The sequence below is a fragment of the Lactuca sativa genome, chromosome 2, assembly GCF_002870075.4.
Source record: "Lactuca sativa cultivar Salinas chromosome 2, Lsat_Salinas_v11, whole genome shotgun sequence".
Taxonomy (NCBI): Eukaryota; Viridiplantae; Streptophyta; class Magnoliopsida; order Asterales; family Asteraceae; genus Lactuca; species Lactuca sativa.
Window position 1 is genome coordinate 221,157,760 of NC_056624.2, and position 18,210 is coordinate 221,175,969.

Here is an 18,210-nt window from a genome sequence, read left to right on the forward strand (position 1 = left end):
GTATGAGATCCCTCGAGTTATCTTTTGTATTCTGATGTTTGTTGTGATGTTTTTTCTTTTCAGAATGGTGGTTTTACGCCCTAGACCAACAATCGGCAGTTCAGGTGCCGGTGAGGGATCAAGCTCAGGCTTTGGAGCTAAGCAACTAGCTGAGCAGACTAGGGAGTTCATCTCCTCAAAGACCACGCGCAATATTCTTGAGCAGACTCATGAGATCTTCGGTTTGATCAAGGAGGGTATCCTGGAGCTTATAGATGAGAGATTTAGTGCTTTCCGCACCGAGGTGGCGAACATGATAGGGTTGTGCAAACTCACTTTCTGGAAGTTCAGAGCATGTGGAGCTCCCGAATATCATGGGGCTCGGGGCCCCATTGCGAGTACTAGATGGTTGTCTGATGTCGCCGACGTATTCCGCACCAACAGATGTCCCGAGGGGGACAAGGTTAGACTAGCGTCCTATCTTCTGAAGGACAGGGCACGTGATTGGTGGGACGAGGTCGGACTTGCCATGAGTGATGATGCATCTATTCATGTCATGACATAGAGTGACTTCACGACCCGGTTCAGGGCCGTGTTTGCACCAGTGATAGAGGTGCAACAACTTGCTAGAGAGTTTTAGGACCTTTAACAGACTACAGAGACAATGACATAGATCACCGCCAACTTTAGGGAGAGGGCCCCTCTCATTCCGCAGTATGTGGCAAACGAGGAGATGAAGAAGACCCGATATCATGAGATGTTGCGGAGTGATATCCTCCAGTTTGTGAGCCGCTCCAGCTATAAGACACTAGAGGACATGATGGCTAGGGCTTGAGTGAGAGAGAGAGAGAGGGAGAGAAAGAGAGAGAGAGAGAGATAGAGAGAGAGAGAGAGTTGAATTTAGTGAAGGAGAGGAAGAGGAGACCAGATGGGGGTCAGTCTGGGAGATCGGGCAAGAAGCCCAAGGTAGATCACAGATTGTGGAGCCAATAGAGCCACGACCATTGTGGCAAATTTGGCAGGATGCACGAGGGAACATGCAAGGCGGGGAGTTCGGGATGCTACACGTGCGACCGAATTGGACATGTGAGACGAGATAACACAGCCACTACCACCACCACGACAGCATCAGATCTGATTTGCTTTTAGTGCAATCAGAGGGCTGAGGCGCCTACGACGCGGAGCAGGGCTTTTCAGCTTACTGCAGAGGTGGCTCGAGCAACTCCTGACATGGTGATTGGTATGTATCTTTCTCTTATCTCTTTATTTATATTGTCTGTTACTTATGTTTATGTGTTTTTATAGGATCGTTCTTAGTGAACTACATATCAGCTTTGGTACTGTTTGATTCGGGTGCCACCCGATCTTTTGTGTCGCTCACACTTAGCAAGCGATTTAGTAGAGCTCCGGGGGAGCTGGATTGCCCACTTGATGTTGAGATAGTAGATGATAGGACCGTCGGGTCATGAGGGTTCATAGAGGATGTACGCTACGGGTATTCAATGAGTAGTTTTCAGTGGATTTGGCCCCTATTCCCTTGTGAGGGAATAAGGTGATAGTCGGTATAGATTGGTTGAGCCCCAATGGGGTAGTGATCGACTGTGAGCAGCAGCTAGTGAGGGTTCGCACTCCTAGTGGGAAAGGGTTAGTGATCCAGGGCGAGACACCACAACGCAGACCAATTTTATGTTCAGCAGCGAGAGCGAGGCACCATCTTCAGCGGGGTTGCGCAGGGTACGTTTCTTATGTCATGGATACCCGAGATAAGGGTAAGGCGATAGTTGATGATGTACCGGTAGTGCGAGAGTACCCGGACGGATTCCCGGAGGATTTACCTGGGATACCTCCGGAGAGACAAGTTGAGTTTAGGATTGACCTAGTCCCTGGTGCGGCTCTGATAGCCAAGGCACCATATCAGTTAGATCCTCCCGAGATACAGAAGTTGTCTACGCAGTTGCAAGAGCTGTTGGACAAGGGTTTTATTAGGCTGAGCAGTTCACCATGGGGAGCCCCGATCCTGTTTGTGAAGAAGAAGGACGGTCAAATCGCATGTGCATAGAATACCGGGAGCTGAACAAGGTAACAGTGAAGAACCGCTACCGACTTCCGAGGATAAATGATTTGTTTGACCAACTTCAGGGAGCATCTTGGTTCTGCAAGATTGATTTCCGGTCAGGGTATCACCAGATGCGAGTCAGGGAGGATGATGTACAGAAGACAGCTTTTAGGAATCGCTATGATCATTATGAGTTTGTGGTGATGCCGTTTGGGTTCACCGATGCATGTTAGCTTATATGTTAGTTGTTTGTGTTCTGGGCTTTGGTCCGATGTCGAGGTAAGTGGTGGTTGTCGAGGCCAACACAAATAATAACCCTAAATATTACACACTAAAATAGTGTATAGTGGTAAAGGGATCGAATCCACGGAGATTGGTTCAATTTATAACTCTGTGAAAAATCTCTTTGTAAAAATACTTGTAAAATGACAATAAAAATAAAATGGGGGGTTTTTTGGTGTTTTGAAATACTTGAAACAAACTAGAATTAACTATGATTTAAATAGACAAATGCAACAAAAATAAGAGTTTGATGTAAAATCAATAAGGGAGAGATGGTTGACTTAAAGTTTCCTCACTTTGACTTTTGATGAACATATCATTAGAATCCAATGGTGCAATACTTTGATTTAAATCCTTAATTTGGCTATAGTAATCCAAGGAGCTTGAGATTACCTAGACTTTTCTTAATTGTTGAAATGGCTAGAGAAGCTCATAACAATTTCCTTAGTCAAAGTCACTAATTCCAAATAGCATGTAATTAGTGAAAGTCAACTAGCATTAAGAACCAAAAAGTCACCAAATCCAAGAGGGGTCAAATGCTTTCACCACCATGTTGGAGGAAATGTTTTTATGATTGTGTGAAGCAAAAACAACACAAAAATCATTTGTTGCTTGCTAATTTGAGGATCCTTTACTTAATCAAGAAATTAGCCAACTAATCACCACAAACACATTTAAACTCATGAACTAAAACATACAAGTAGTGATAAGATGTTAAAACACAAAACATTCCCATAAAGATTTAAGAACATGTTCATGGATTCTTCAACATTCAACAAAAGTTCAAAGGATTAACCAAAAGTCAACCAAGATTAGTTTAGCCAAGCATGGCTAAACCCAAAGAAACAAAGTTAGAGAAAATTGTACCAAACATTAAGCAAGAATCAAGAGGTAAAAATATGATGTTCTTCAAGTGTTCTTGGCCTTCAAAAGTCTTCAAAACTCCAGAGAGAATCTCCAAAAATCGGATGTCCAAGAGTCTCCAAAAGATGGGCACCAACCTTCCTCAAATAGCTCAAAAGAAGAATTTCCGAAACTGCCCCTGCAGGTGGTTGCGCGACCCGCATGCTGTTGCGCGGGTGGGTTGCGCGGGTGGTCCCTGAATGTAGCATCTTTGAGGTTTTGGGCCTCCATAGCTTAGCCCACTTGGCCCAGTGCGAGCCCAATCAGCTCCTAGCCCATTTTCTTCAAGTTTTCTTCAATTTAAGCCCAATTTGGCTTCTCCAAATGATTCATAGCTCGTAAACTCGCCCGATTAATAATCTATGCATGCTTGAATATACTCCCGCATCTTGCAAATTTAAATGTTGATTTCTCTCCAAGCCTTCAAATAATCATCAAGCTCGCTCCATGCATCATCTCCACCACCCATCAAGCCTAAGATCCTTGTTTTCCACCAATTCCCATCGCTTTCCATACGTCCCGAACATTCCCGCTCCACTAGTCTCCATGAAATCTGCAATAAAGCTCACGAAACTAGAAAGTGCCCGAAATAGTCATAAAATAACAAAAAGGAAAATATGCATGAAAATTAACTAGATTATGGATGAAATATGCTAAAATAAACTATAAAAAGAAGTAAACAAAGCTAACTATCAGTAAGCTCAATGTATGTTATATGTTTATGTTTGTAAGTCCCCAAAATTGCTTGAGAAGAGAATGAGAAGAAGAAGATGATGAATCTATGATGTATTGAAGAAATTGAGTGATGCTCCTTACAATAGATTCTCTCTCTCTCTCTCACACACTTCTTCTCTCTAACTTTCTCTCTCTTCTAGCCTTCTCTTTTCTAACCGTACACTCCTCTACCCATTACATCTATTTATTAGGCCGTACACAGGGTGTGCGGCTGTACACACAAACCGTAAACACATACAACTTTACATAAAAATATATTTTCCTAGAAAAGCAAAGTATAAACCATATTTTTGACCCAACAATCTCCACCTTGGTTTATAGCTTTCTTTTCTAAATGGCCCAACAAACTCCCCCTAAAAAGTAGTTGGCTTTTTCTTGTTAATCTTCATTGGGAGCTTGACTTCAACATTAATCTTCAAATTTCTTCACAGCATCAAGATGAACATATGAATCTTCAATAAATGAATTCATCTTGAGCGGTTGGGTTTTTCTTCAAAATTTGACATTGAACGCACGTTGGGTGAGGAGGCTTGATGAAAAGATTCTTGAAAGATAGCACTTTCAGCTTGATAATCTTCAGAGAGAACAACGGAGAGAAATAATCTTCTGGATCACTTCAGCAGGTTCATAGATAGTAGCAAATTGATTGAGGAGGCTTCAATGCAATCTGTCACATAATCTTCAAGTACAGCTTCACCATGCTTCAGGGGTTGACATATTGAATGTTGAAAGAATAATCTTCATTTCTTGCTCCTTCGAATGCGAATTCTTCGATGCTCATGAATGAAGCCTTGGCTCAGAAGATCTTCAATACAGTCTCCATGAGTCTCTTCTACGCCTGAAATCACTTTTCAAGACAAAACAAAACTAAAAGAAAAATTAGCACACAAAAAATATTTTTGGATTTTTTATATTTTCTGGAAAAATAAAAATAGAAACAAAAATATTTTTGGATTTTCTGAACAAAAAATAACACTATTTTTTGGATTTTTAATTTTCATATTTTTGTTTGATTTTTGAATTATTTTTAATTCTCCCCCTAAAGTTTGTGCATAGAGGAAAACTATGAACAAATTTAACAAAAATAAAATGATATCTAACTTTAAGAATGATTTGGGATCAAATTTTTTAGACAACTTTTATCCGCTTGTCGGTACCTTCCATCTTCACGTCTTTGTCTGGTCAATCGCCGATATTGTTGTCCACTTAAATATGAAAAATTGTGACAAAATTAGGACATACTATAAGTGACAAGACAATGTGATCCTGAGTTCTTAGATATTATATCTGATCCTAAGTTTCTAGATACTATATCTTAAGGACCATTCAGCTGACGACAACCAGGGATATTGTTGTCCACCTAAATTGAGCAGCGAGATCAATAGACAATCTTTGAGTGTTCAATTTTAATTGTACTGGAACATGTTTCCCACTTCCAGATATGCCCCGGTAATCAAGGACTTCCAGAGTACTCCTTACATTGGATGAGCATACCATCATTAGGGGAGAATATAGATTCAGAGTATTATCATTTATAGTGCATATGTTGTGTACCAGGTCGGATTGTTAGTCACGCAAAGGAGACAGCATATGGCTAACAGATAAGAGGAATTTCATATATATATATATATATATATATATATATATATATATATATATATATATATATATATATAATATACAGAGAAATAGAGTTGCATATGTTACAGTCCAGGTCGGATCTCTTCCAATCACGCAGAGGAGGTAACATTGACTAACAGACAGAAAGAAAAAATGATTTTCTACAAACCTAATTTATCGGAATTTACCAGTTGCCCCATCAATACCGAAATTAAGGACAAAATCCACACATGGAGGAAAAGTTAAACCATGGTTCCAGATACGGGTTCATTTAATGTGACGAGTAGATTCCCATATATATAGATATATCTCCCTGCTCAACCTATCCAAGCGTCGTATTGTCAGGCTAAATGGAACTAACTAGGTCAAGTTTGTCAAGTCTATAGATTCCTTAAGTTCATCTGCACCTAGTCAAGTCTGTTAAATTCTTCGTGCCTACCGACGCATCAAACCAGAGCATAGACCCTTCAACTTTGGGTACGTTACGCAGACTCAGATTGCCCATTATCATTCACTTCCCAAAACACCTCCCTCAAGCACATTCCATAACCAACATAATATTATTTTTTTTGATATATATATATATATATATATATATATATATATATATTTTAAATTTTCTAATTTTTGTTTTGTTTTTATTTCTCCCCCTAAATTTGTGCATAGGAGAGAAATGAAAGTAAATGCGCCAATTTAAACTATCCTAAAACAAAAATTTGTCTTTAAAGCGAAATAGCTTAAGAAAAACTCAGGAGTATAGAGAAGAAAACTCAAAGCGTAAGTCATTGATTGAATTTGCATCCGGAAGGTCTGAGAACAACACGCGTAATCTCAGAACAGATCCGAAAATTCTTCATGCCATTAAGCACAAACCCCATGAGTGATCACTTCCTTTCTTCCCTTCCCGCAAAGGACACATTCTCCCAAACAATGTTTTGAGTGTTGTACAGTTGAGAGATGTCTCCTATCAAGTGCCAGGAACAGCCACTACCAACAAAACGAAGTCTGATGATATGCCTCCATAGCTGCTCCGATACAGAGCGGGATTAGTTAGACTTTGGAACCCAGTCCATTTTGAAACTGGGTCGACCTTTGTCATCCTTGCATGGTACTCTCTCCCATGACATATCTTGTTTATCACAAACAGAAGATGAAGAAATATTAGAGTCATTAGTTGATTTGGGAGAGTGGGCCTTTGGAACCCATTTGTAGTTGGGTTTAACCCATTTCTTTTCCGATCTGATGGGTGGCTCAGTACTTGCTTTGGGACTTGATGTCGGCCATTGAGATGACTTTGATTTTGGCTTCATGGGAGCATCTCTTGGATTTGGCTTCTTGGCCGACATTCCCTTCTTGCCCTTGGGATTTTGATTTTTGTCCTTATGGATTTGATTCTTGGCCTTCTGGGCATTCCAGTCGCTATTGTATGAATGTGGCCTCGAAGGGTTTCTTTTGGGGTATCTCCCTCTTGGTGTTTTCTGCCAGCCATGTGCGTAGTAGGGAACGTATGCGCGATTTGGACAATTTCTGGCAATGTGTCCAGGTGTTCCACAGTGAAAACATGTCTTTTTCTTCACTGTGGAGTTGTTTCTTCCTGCCCCTGGTGGAGTATCTGTGACATCCCCAAAATCACGGCCAGAAAAGACCGATTTCATTTATGCTTTTTAAAATAATTTCAGAGTAAATCCTTTTGATTTAAAAGTGTTGCGGAATTTGTTCCCAAAACAAAACATGATAAAATAATATTTATCAAAGCATTTCATCAAGAGATGCATTTTCATTATATAGTCAAAACTCAGGATGTCATGTTCCGATACAGACCATAAAGCATAAACGATAACATTACAAGTCATTCAACAAATATATACATATATAGACTTGTAAACAAAACAACTCGATGATTCATCCATCTTACGCCCTTGCACCACTTCCAGTAATACAAATAAAACTGAGTGGGTCAGGCTTGGGAGCCTGGTGAGCATATAGGGTTTTCAACCCACAATAAATAAATTATATTTAATTTCACCAACCAATCACTATCCCAATTACCCATTCCCGTTATCCTCACTTTACGTCCCTAAAATAACATCTATCTCAAGGGACCTAATCTAGGATTTTCATCGGGACGGACATTACTGCTAAGGGGTTTCCTCAACAATAGATATCTTAAAGGCAACCATGAGGGGGATAGAGTACACCGGTGAACACATCGTTCACAACACCTACAGGTTATGAACCTGCTAGCGTTCCACTGGACTGTCTAGAAAGAATCTGTGGTCTTTATCCATACTCCGCTGAATAACTAGATCAACAACAACAACATCGAGGCCTCTCATCTGTTTATTACACACCAACTATCTACTCATGTTCTACCCAACATATTAGTAGATAAAAATATATATTTTTATACATAGTTTAAAACCTGTATATCATTTTCATTCAATACATATTCCACATAACAGATGAGGCACACCCACATAACACGTATTTCATAGAAAATAAATCAGATCTATGAGATAGAAGAGAATGAATATACATTCACACATATAACAACAATATTATACACATAACACGTATTTCGTATAAAATACTTCATAATCATGCGTTTAGAAGAAAGTAACTACACACTCACACGTATAAACCACAATATACTTAATACACTCAAACCATACTTGTATTATTATTGTGTTTATGAAAGGTAGTATACACTCACTTGATCAGAAGATGATCGGACAGCACTACGGCTTGCAGAAGTAGTAATCCTCAGCAGATCTGGAAGATTTCTACAAAAATCGAACTCCTCGCGGGCAGAGCTTCGGCTCATGAATCGCACTTCTCGGGATCTTCGGGATCTCGGGACTTGCTTCGGGGCTCGAGAATATTACCGGGGCTTCGGGGTACTTCTGGCACGCAAACCGATGCAAAACGGCAGAGAGAAGAGAGAAAAATAGCAAAGGAGTCGACTGCCCTCGCATCCTATTTATAGGAGGCTGGAGCCTCGGAGTACGCGGGGCGTACTGCCTCAGAATCGTCATTGCTTACGTATCCGAAGAACTCGAGTGCGAGGCGTGTCATGCTTCGCTGTACGCTAGTACGCTGGGCGTACTTCGGATGAGTCCGATGACTCCTCTTCGGATAATGCCGGATTTAATAATTAAATTTAATTATTAATTATTTAATAAACTTCGAAAATTCATATCTTCTTCATACCAACTCCGTTTTCGACGTTCTTTATATCCACGCGTAGGTGAGACTACGCTCTACAACTTTCGTTTAGACTCTGTCGGCTAATTTTGATTTATTTTTATTATTTATTTTTAGTACGCCGGGACAGAAAAACTTCGTTATAAATTCATAACTTCTTCGTTTGACGTCCGTTCTCGCCTAACTTTTCATCGCTTCGATACCAACAATGAGATCTTTGATTCTCGTTTAGATTGTTTCGGCTAAAAACCACTCGATCTCAAATCGAGTATTTCAGGCTGCATACCGCTAAGTCGAAACTTCAGAAAATCGTAACTTCCTCATACGAAGTCAGATTTGGGCGTTCTTTATATATTCGGAAACCTCGTTTCAACTACTACAACATTATCCAAAGATATCAAGTTTATTTTACACTTAAATTTTGACATTTATTTTTATTCTTAATTAATCGAACCACATAATTAAGCAATTAAGCACAAAACACATAATACTTAAATAATATACTTCTATTATTTCAAGACGGGTTACAAAGGTTAACCTAGACTATTATATCAACATTAATGACAAGCCCAGAAACACAGGCATTACAGTATCCATGCCTTGTCTCTTGTTGTTCCCACATGCACACTTGCAACAAGAACTCTGTTGTGTTGGAATTGGTGGCCTGTATTTCTCAACGGCAGGTTGATCAGAAGCAGTTGAGTTCGAAGCAACAGATTCAGAGTTCAAGGAGATGTTGGTTTGTTCAATGGTGTTCTCCTTGTTCTCATCCTCGGCTACTTTACCTGCACATAAAGTAGAAGCATTAGTATCTTCAACTTGAATACCTCCTGACACAAATCTAACTGGTTTGCCATATCGAAGATGTGCCTCCCTGTCAATTTCGTCCTGTGTCATAGGGATGGATGTGTAGTTATGATTGAAAGGTGGAGGAACACTATCATACCCTAGACCCTTGTTTTGATTTTCTTTGAATTTTAATTGGGTTTCATATAATTACTCGACTGTCTTACTTGACGCAGTGTAATTTTTGAAACTAACATCTGTTTTTCCACACTTTATTTTCAAAGCGTCATGTTCTTCAGTTACAGCATCAAGTTTTTTCTTAATGTGATCATAATTTTCCCACTTGTTGCTGTAATCTTCTTGTAATTTCCGGAAATCTTTGATTTTGGTTTCTAATTGAGCTTTTAACGGTTTCTGTCCTTTCCTAAGAGTATAGCCTTCGTATTTGAGGTCCTCATTTTCTCTTTTTAATAAATCTATTGATTCTCGTAAAAATTTAATAGTTTTAACACAAGATGGAGAGCATGAAACTTCATTTACCGGAATTGATGTGGAACTCATTTTCTTTTTTTTTTCTTTTTTAATTTTTAATTTTTTTTATTATTATTTATTATTATTTTTATTTATATTTATTTATTTATTTATTATATTTTTAATTGCCCTTTGACTTAAAAACTGAGAAAGTCAACCTTAAAAGTCAAATTTAAAAAGTCAAACTTGAAAAGTCAAACCGAAAAGCCAAATTTGAAAAATTAAAAGTCAAACGAGCAAGTCAAAATTTAAAGTCAAATGTCAACTTTTAAAAGTCAAAGTCAAAAGTCAAAAATTAAAAACTAAAATTTTTGGTTGAAAAAAGAATTTAAAATTAAAGGAAAATCAATTTTTGGCTGAAAATGACAAAAATGCGAAAGTAGGGGCGAAATGGAGTCATTATGGATTAAATTTTGAAGGAAGTAGACATCTAGCAAGTTGGTCGAGATGGTAGGCCGCCGGTTGTGTAGGGGGAAGGCCCGGGTTCGAATCCTGGCAACTTCAATTTCGTTTCTATTTCTTTAATACAAGGCTGTTGTGCGCAGACTAGAGCTGCGAAGCGAGGAGAGCCAAATGCAAGCCAAACACGCTGTTGATACGAGAGCGGGGCAGCTGAGCCGAGAATATGAGGCGAGACCGAGCCAAACACTCCGAGGCGTACACCGAGACCGAAAACGTCCGAGGCGCACACCGAGGTGCACACTCTGAGCCGCACACCGAGCCGGCCACACACACCGAGGCCGCACACCGAGGCTGCTGAGCCGCACACCTTCAAAGTCCTTCAACAAATTCGCGAAAAAACGACGTTTTTCACCCTTTTTTGCTCCAATACTCGTTCAAAAACTCGTTTTTATGAAAAATGCAAAGAAGTAACCCCCCTTATTTTTGCGAGATCTATCCAAAAACACTATTATCTTTTCAAAATAAGATCAAATAAGCTCCAGATCTGAAGAAAATTTATTGATACAACCAAGCTCTGATACCAATTGTAAGTCCCCAAAATTGCTTGTGTATCAATCAGATCCAATTGATGGTGTGGAATCCCAATCAATTGGATGATGTCAGATCAATATAGAAGAGAATGAGAAGAAGAAGAAGATGAATCTATGATGTATTAATGAAATTGAGTGATGCTCCTTACAATAGATTCTCTCTCACACGCACTTCTTCTCTCTAACTTTCTCTCTATTCTCTAGCCTCTTAACCCTATTTTTGACCCAACAATGTTATGCGTTTATGATATATGATATGCTGTGTATGTGCCGTGGTAAGCCCAATGTAGGGGTGAGCCCGATTCCAGATGTAGTCTGATGCCAGGGTGAGCCCGATGCCGGGCAGGAGTCCGATGTCGGGTAAGCCGATGTCGGGTTCGTCTGGATGCAACTGGGCGATGTCCCAAAGTTTATGTTATATGTTATACATATTATGTGTATGGTATGTGGTAGTTTGGGGAGACTCACTAAGCTTCGTGGTTACAGTTTTCATTTTGGTTTCAGGTACTTCAGCTAGCAAAGGGAAGGGCTCGGGATGATCGCATGGCACACACCACAATTTTCTAGCCTGGGAGGTTTACTATGATATTTGATATGAGATTTTGATATGATGACATATATTACTTTATTTTGAGATACATGGTTTATGATTTTTATATGATGATGATGATATTTATGGTTTTATTAATGATTTAAAAACGAAATTTTTGGACCGTATTTTTGAGATGTTTCACACAATCTTCCATACAAGTGTTGTAATCCAACGATAATATTTCTTGCAAAAGTTACAAAGACAGCCTAACATCCTACATAGTATAGTCAGAAGACTCATCTCACGGTCAAAGCCGAAAATACCAAAACTCTCTCAGACGAAAAGCTAGTGCTACCCACCACCAAGTGAAACATTCAATATCAAATGTAACATCAACTCTAGGTAAATGTTTCATTATGTTTTGGGCAATTTAAAGAGTTAAAATGTGGATTTATGGTAGCCATGATGTGGTGAAGAATGTGCCAGGACGTGGCCATTGCGGTAAAAATTGTGTATCATTCCTTGAGCGCCATGACATGGTGGCCTCGAAGTGATTAAACCTAATTTCTGGGGTTTGTGCCTCTATTTATGGAAAGTGGGAGCTAGGGTTTGCACACCCTCAAACTCTAACACCTCCCTTGTAACAACCCAAAAACCAGATAAAAATTTTCATTTTTAAAATAGGAATTACAATCATAATTTGATTCCATAAACCCATTACATCATATCATGTCAAAATATCAGAGTATCAATATCAATAAATATGGAAAATGCTGGAGAGTAAATGATGCGCCATCAAGTCGGGCTCTTCCCTTTATTACCGGAAGTACTAGAAAACACCCAAATAAACTGTAAGCAAAAGCTTAGTGAGTTCCCAAAATATCACATAACATACAACCATAAAATACCATGCAACATACATATAGTTGCCATGGGCTACCCCCATGGTCTTTACCTGGAATGCCATGGGCTACCCCCATGGTCTGATATCTAAGTGTCATGGGCTACCCCATGGTATGATATCCAAGTGCCACGGGCTACCCCCATGGTATCCATACAAGTGTCACGCGCTACCCCTGGGGCCTTCAGACAATTAAATACATAAACAACTGTCAATCCACATGTCAGGTAATGGGCCGACATTGGTGCCTACGACCTATTGATACAATGGGAAGACTCACCTCAGACTGATGATAAATAATAACTGATTGACTATGGTTCGAAAATCTCACACTGTAAATATACAATTTACCCTAATTAGAATTATGATACGAACCCACTCATGGGCCAAAAATCCCTAAGTCCAAGCTCTTCAAATAAGGCCCAAATGCCTTACTCCTTTAATGCGCCCAACTACCCTTGGTCCAAAATCAATAATGAGCCATAAGGCCTAAAAGGCCCAACGTTTCCACCTAAGGCCCATTCCATGACGGACAAGGCCCATGAAGGAAACTAATCCCAACTATCCTAAACGGGCCATGGCCTAAAACTAGTGTAACATCCCAAAAATCAAGGTTAAAAAATTCATTTTTATTATATTCAAAACACCATTGTAACTTTGTCTCACATTGAAAAGCATTTAAATAAAACTATTATCAGAGTTCATTCCCAAAGATCACATATTGTGGGAAACACAGGTGTATGCACTGCGATCCTCTCAAGCCCCTTTCATTTGAAAATTGGAGTACCTGAAACATAAACTGAAAACCGTAAGCACAAAGCTTAGTGAGTTCCCCAAATACTACATACAATACATACAATAAACATATAGTGGGCCCCGCTTAGTCATAAGGCCCTACCCGGTCATCGAGCTGAGCTCGGAAAGCATATAAACACATACACATGTAATATACACAACATATAAATAGTCATCGTGCTTCGCCTGACATCGGACCTTAGTCCAAAAGCATATAAACATATCAAAATAACATAAACATGGGCCAACATTGGTGCCTTCGACCCGCTAAACCTGGTAAGGAAACTCACCTTGAATGCAAAAGCTCACTACAAGAAATCCCTAGCTGCTGCCTTGACAACTCCTCGAGCTAACAATACCAAAATATCACCCAATTTGCAATTTGGGTTCCAAACCATGAACCACAATCCATACTTGGGGTAAAATGACCATTTTACCCCTAGCCTATTAAGTTTCATAACTAAGGCCCAAGCCCACATCCAAGAAGATCCAAAACCACAAAATCCATGAAAGCCCAGTAATGGCCTAATTTTCCAAATTAGGCCAAATCCCATACGAGCCTTATCCTAAGCCCACATTTTCCAATTCAAATTGCTTCAAACACCCCGTGGGATAAACTTGATCAAAGGCATAAGTCAAAAGTCAAAGTCAATGGCCTGAGTTGACCCAACTCGTCAAGTTTTATCCTTCAACTCGCTGAGTTCCTTTGACAACCGTAAAGTCGGGAACAAACTGGTCCAACTCGCCGAGTTGTCTAATCAACTAGCCGAGTGGACCCTCACCAACTCAGAATCAGGGAAAACCAAAACAACTCGCCGAGTTGGCCCCTCTAACTCGTCGAGTTCACCCGGGACCAAACAACTCAACCCATTAAGACAATATATTCGAAACTAATAGCTTTTCCCACTCAAATCTTAATTGAAATAGCCTTAAGAAGAGTAAAGTTTCCATCTTTACCCCTAAGAACCACCAAAATGGTTTCAAAACCCAAACCCTAAACTTAAAAGGGTAAGGACCTTAATCATTAAGTACTTAATCCATAAGGACACAACTTCAAGATATAAATATGACCATGTAAGGCTAGATAGCCGTGTAAAGTTTCAAACTTTACACTTATTCATGCTTAGAAGAAGCTCAAAAGCTTAAAAGAGACCAAAAGAAGGATTTAATGATGGCATGAAGCCCTTAGGACCATAAAGTTGGCACCTTTATGCCAAAAGAGCTAATGAAGATCATAGATCTGGAAAGGATAAACACTTGGGACTTCTATTTCCTCAAAAATCACCCAATCACGGCTAAAAGCATACAAATAAATTCAAGAAGAGATCTAAGCCAATACTAAGCAAGGTTAGAACTTTATACCTAAAATGATCTAGAAATGGGGCAGAGAATCAAGATCTATGAGCTCCTTCTTGAACCACTACCTTGCACCAAGCTTCTCCTCCTTGAATGAGCTTCAAACACACAAGAAAACACACACAATGGACTCACAACACTCTTGGAGGCTCTAGGGTTTCGAGATTATGTTTAGGGGTTATGGAGGATGGAAATGAGGCCAAGACCTGGAACTTAAGGTGTTTAAATAGGGTGCAAAACCCCAAAAATTAGGGTTTCTCAAACAGTGCCCAACTCGTCGAGTTGGCTCATTAATCTCGCGTCCAAAACCACCTCTACTCAACGAGTTTAGACTCCTCAACTCGTCGAGTAGACCCCTTAAATCCTTGCGATTCATCATCTTCAACTCTCCGAGTTGGCTCCTCCAACTCGCCGATTTCGACTTGAAATTGTCAATCTTTCCACAATTAACATTCTAGATACCGGGTGTTAGAACTCTTCCCCACTTAAATTATATTTCGTCCTTGAAATCGCTCCTTACTGCCACTCATAACAAAACAACCCACCTAAGGGAAACAATCAAAATTCTACGCATAAGACAATCTTCCCAAGACAACCGAAATCCCAACCCGAAACTTCTATCCCGAAGACAACATCCAAACCTTCAGCTCTTGCAACCCACTTCTACCTTTCTGAGACCTGAAATATATGATGGTTTGAATCCCTGACAGACCGCTCTCACTAAAACAACCACATGCCCAATACTCAACGAATAACTGACCAAACATAACACTTCCAGTTCTGAACGTACCACGACCTATCCAAATTTACTGAAACCACACTTAGAATAGTTCTTCAAGTCCAAAGAAGAACGAAACCACAATTCCTTGAACAAAACCCAATCCTATCTCTCCTGAATTCTGAAATCTAAGGTCTCAATGGTCTGACCCCACCTACCCCCGATCAGACCTTCCATACCAAACTGCCACCAAACTATCCTCATAGAGTTTCATACCGAACAAAATGCTTCCAACCCTCGATCACATTGTTGCTTTGAAGGGAAACAAAGTCACTGACCATAAACAGCTACAAAATACTTACACTTTGTAACGCCCGAGTTTCAGGGCTAAGCATTTTTGTCAATGTAATAGTCTAGGTCAACTCTTGTAACTCTTTTTGAAGTAATAAAGATGAAATATTTGAGTATTATGTGAATTATATGTGTTTATTATTTAATTATAAATGTATAATTAATAAAGAATAAAAATGAGCGTCAAAATTAAAGTGTGAGATAATCCCGATATCTCTACATAAAGTTGTAGAATATGTCTCAAGGTTTCCGTGCATATAAGGAACGCCGAAATCCGAGTTATAACGAAGAAGTTATGACCCGTCGAAGTTTCACGACAAAACTGGCACGATACCGAGAAGCGTGAATAGTGAATTTACGATAGAGCGAGATTTAGCCTTAGTGATCTAAACGAAAGTCGTAGAATATGTTAAACTAAGAACATCGATAAAAAGAACGCCCAAATCTGACTTCGTATGAAGAAGTTATGAGATTTTAAACAGACCAATCATGTCCCGGCTTGTTAAAAATATAACTTTAAAAATAAAGTCAAAATTAGCCGACGGAGTCTAAACGAAAGTTGTAGACTACGTCTTCACCTACGCGTGAATATAAAGAACGTCAAAAACGGAGTTCGTATGAACGAGTTACAAATTATAATAGCATATTTACGTATTAAAATAAAGTATAAATCATGTATACGTACACATATATATACATATGTATATATCATTAGAAAGGTATCGACGATGCGGTCATTATAAGACTAATGTTGAGTTCTTTCGACATTAGTTTAGTACAGATATCATTAAATCCATTTATAATAGTATTATAGAGGGGTGTTTAGTTGTTTATATAACTAAAAGGTCATTAAGTAATTATGGAGGGTAGTTTTTGAAAATTCAATTAGTATAAATAAGAGCCTTGGGCTCTCATATTTCTTGCACCATTCTCTTGATTCAAGAGTCTTTCTCTCCTTATCCCCCGAGCATTTCGGTCCCTCGTGATTCGACTTCTCTTTCTGTAGCTTAGTATAAGGTGAGCGCTGAAGCGCTGCACGAATCTTTCTTAGAAAGATTCAGCGACGAAGTTCTGCCCCTGCAGAGCCCGACTCCTAGCTAAAACCCCCTTGTAAGTAAGTTATGCTTACCTTATTTTAATATAGCTTATATTTAAAATTAGTATTGTTATTATGAACTTATAATAAATAATTGAGCTATTATTATAACTTATATAAGTGTCGTTATAATATTTTTTTTAACTACTCGCGGTACGGGGAATCTGGTTTAAAGGGCCGCATAGGGTTGTTGGATTTCAGAAGTGCTATATGCCAAAATGGTCCTGCCCTCCGGTGTTTTATGTCTGGCCCCTGTCTGTACATAGTGGTTGGAAAATATTGTTTAACGTTTATATAATAATAATAATACTAAGACTAATAGTTGGTCACGGTAAATATTAGACTAAAATTTAGCGATAATAATGCTAGGTTTCGTCGAAGGAAAATAGAATCGTTAAAAGCAAGCGCTACCCGATTTTGGAATCATCACCTTAACAAGTGAGTGCATAGTTACTTTCAACTTACACATAGATATGAAGTATTTTATATAAATTACGTGCTATGTGTGCATATTATCTGAATACTTGCTATCTATGCTAGATGAACGTTGTTATACATGTTTCCAATGATTTAAACTGTATATGTATTTTATATCTACGAAAATGTTGGGGTAAAACATGGGTAGATGCAATAGGTGATGTGTGATAAAATGATGAGAGGCCTCGATGTTGATGTTGTTGATTCTGTCATCTAGCGGAGTATGGATGACGACCACAGACTCTTCTAGACGGTCCGGTGGAACACTAGCAGGCTCGCAACCTATAGGTGTTTGTGAACGATATGTTCACCGGTGTACTCCATCCCCCACATGGTTGCCTTTAGGACATTTATTGCTGAGGAATCCCCTTAGCAGTAGTGTCTGTCCCGATGATGATCCTTAGGCTAGGTCCCTTATGATAGGTGTTTAGGGACGTAAAGTGAGGATAACGGGAACGGGTAATCGGGTTATTGTTGATTGATGAAATTAATAAACTTATTTATTGTGGGTTGAAAACTCTATGTGCTCACTAGGCTCCCAAGCCTGACCCACTCAGTTTTATGTATTACAGGTAGTGGCGCATGAGCATAGGTGTGATGTTTTGGACGAGGGATTACGGATATAGGCCTGTAGATATGAAATAATGTAATAAGGCTTATATTGTACTGTTTATGCTTTTGATCTGTACGAACATGACATCCCGAGTCTTTTAATGAAATACATTTCTATGGAAATGCTTTTGATAAATCTTTATCATATTTTTGTTTTGGGACAAATTCCGCAACACTTTCATTTAAAATGTAACTCTGATTTTTAAACAAAGCATAAACAAACCGGTCTTTTCTGGCCGTGATTTTGGGGATGTCACACACTTGACAGGAGGCACAGATGATCC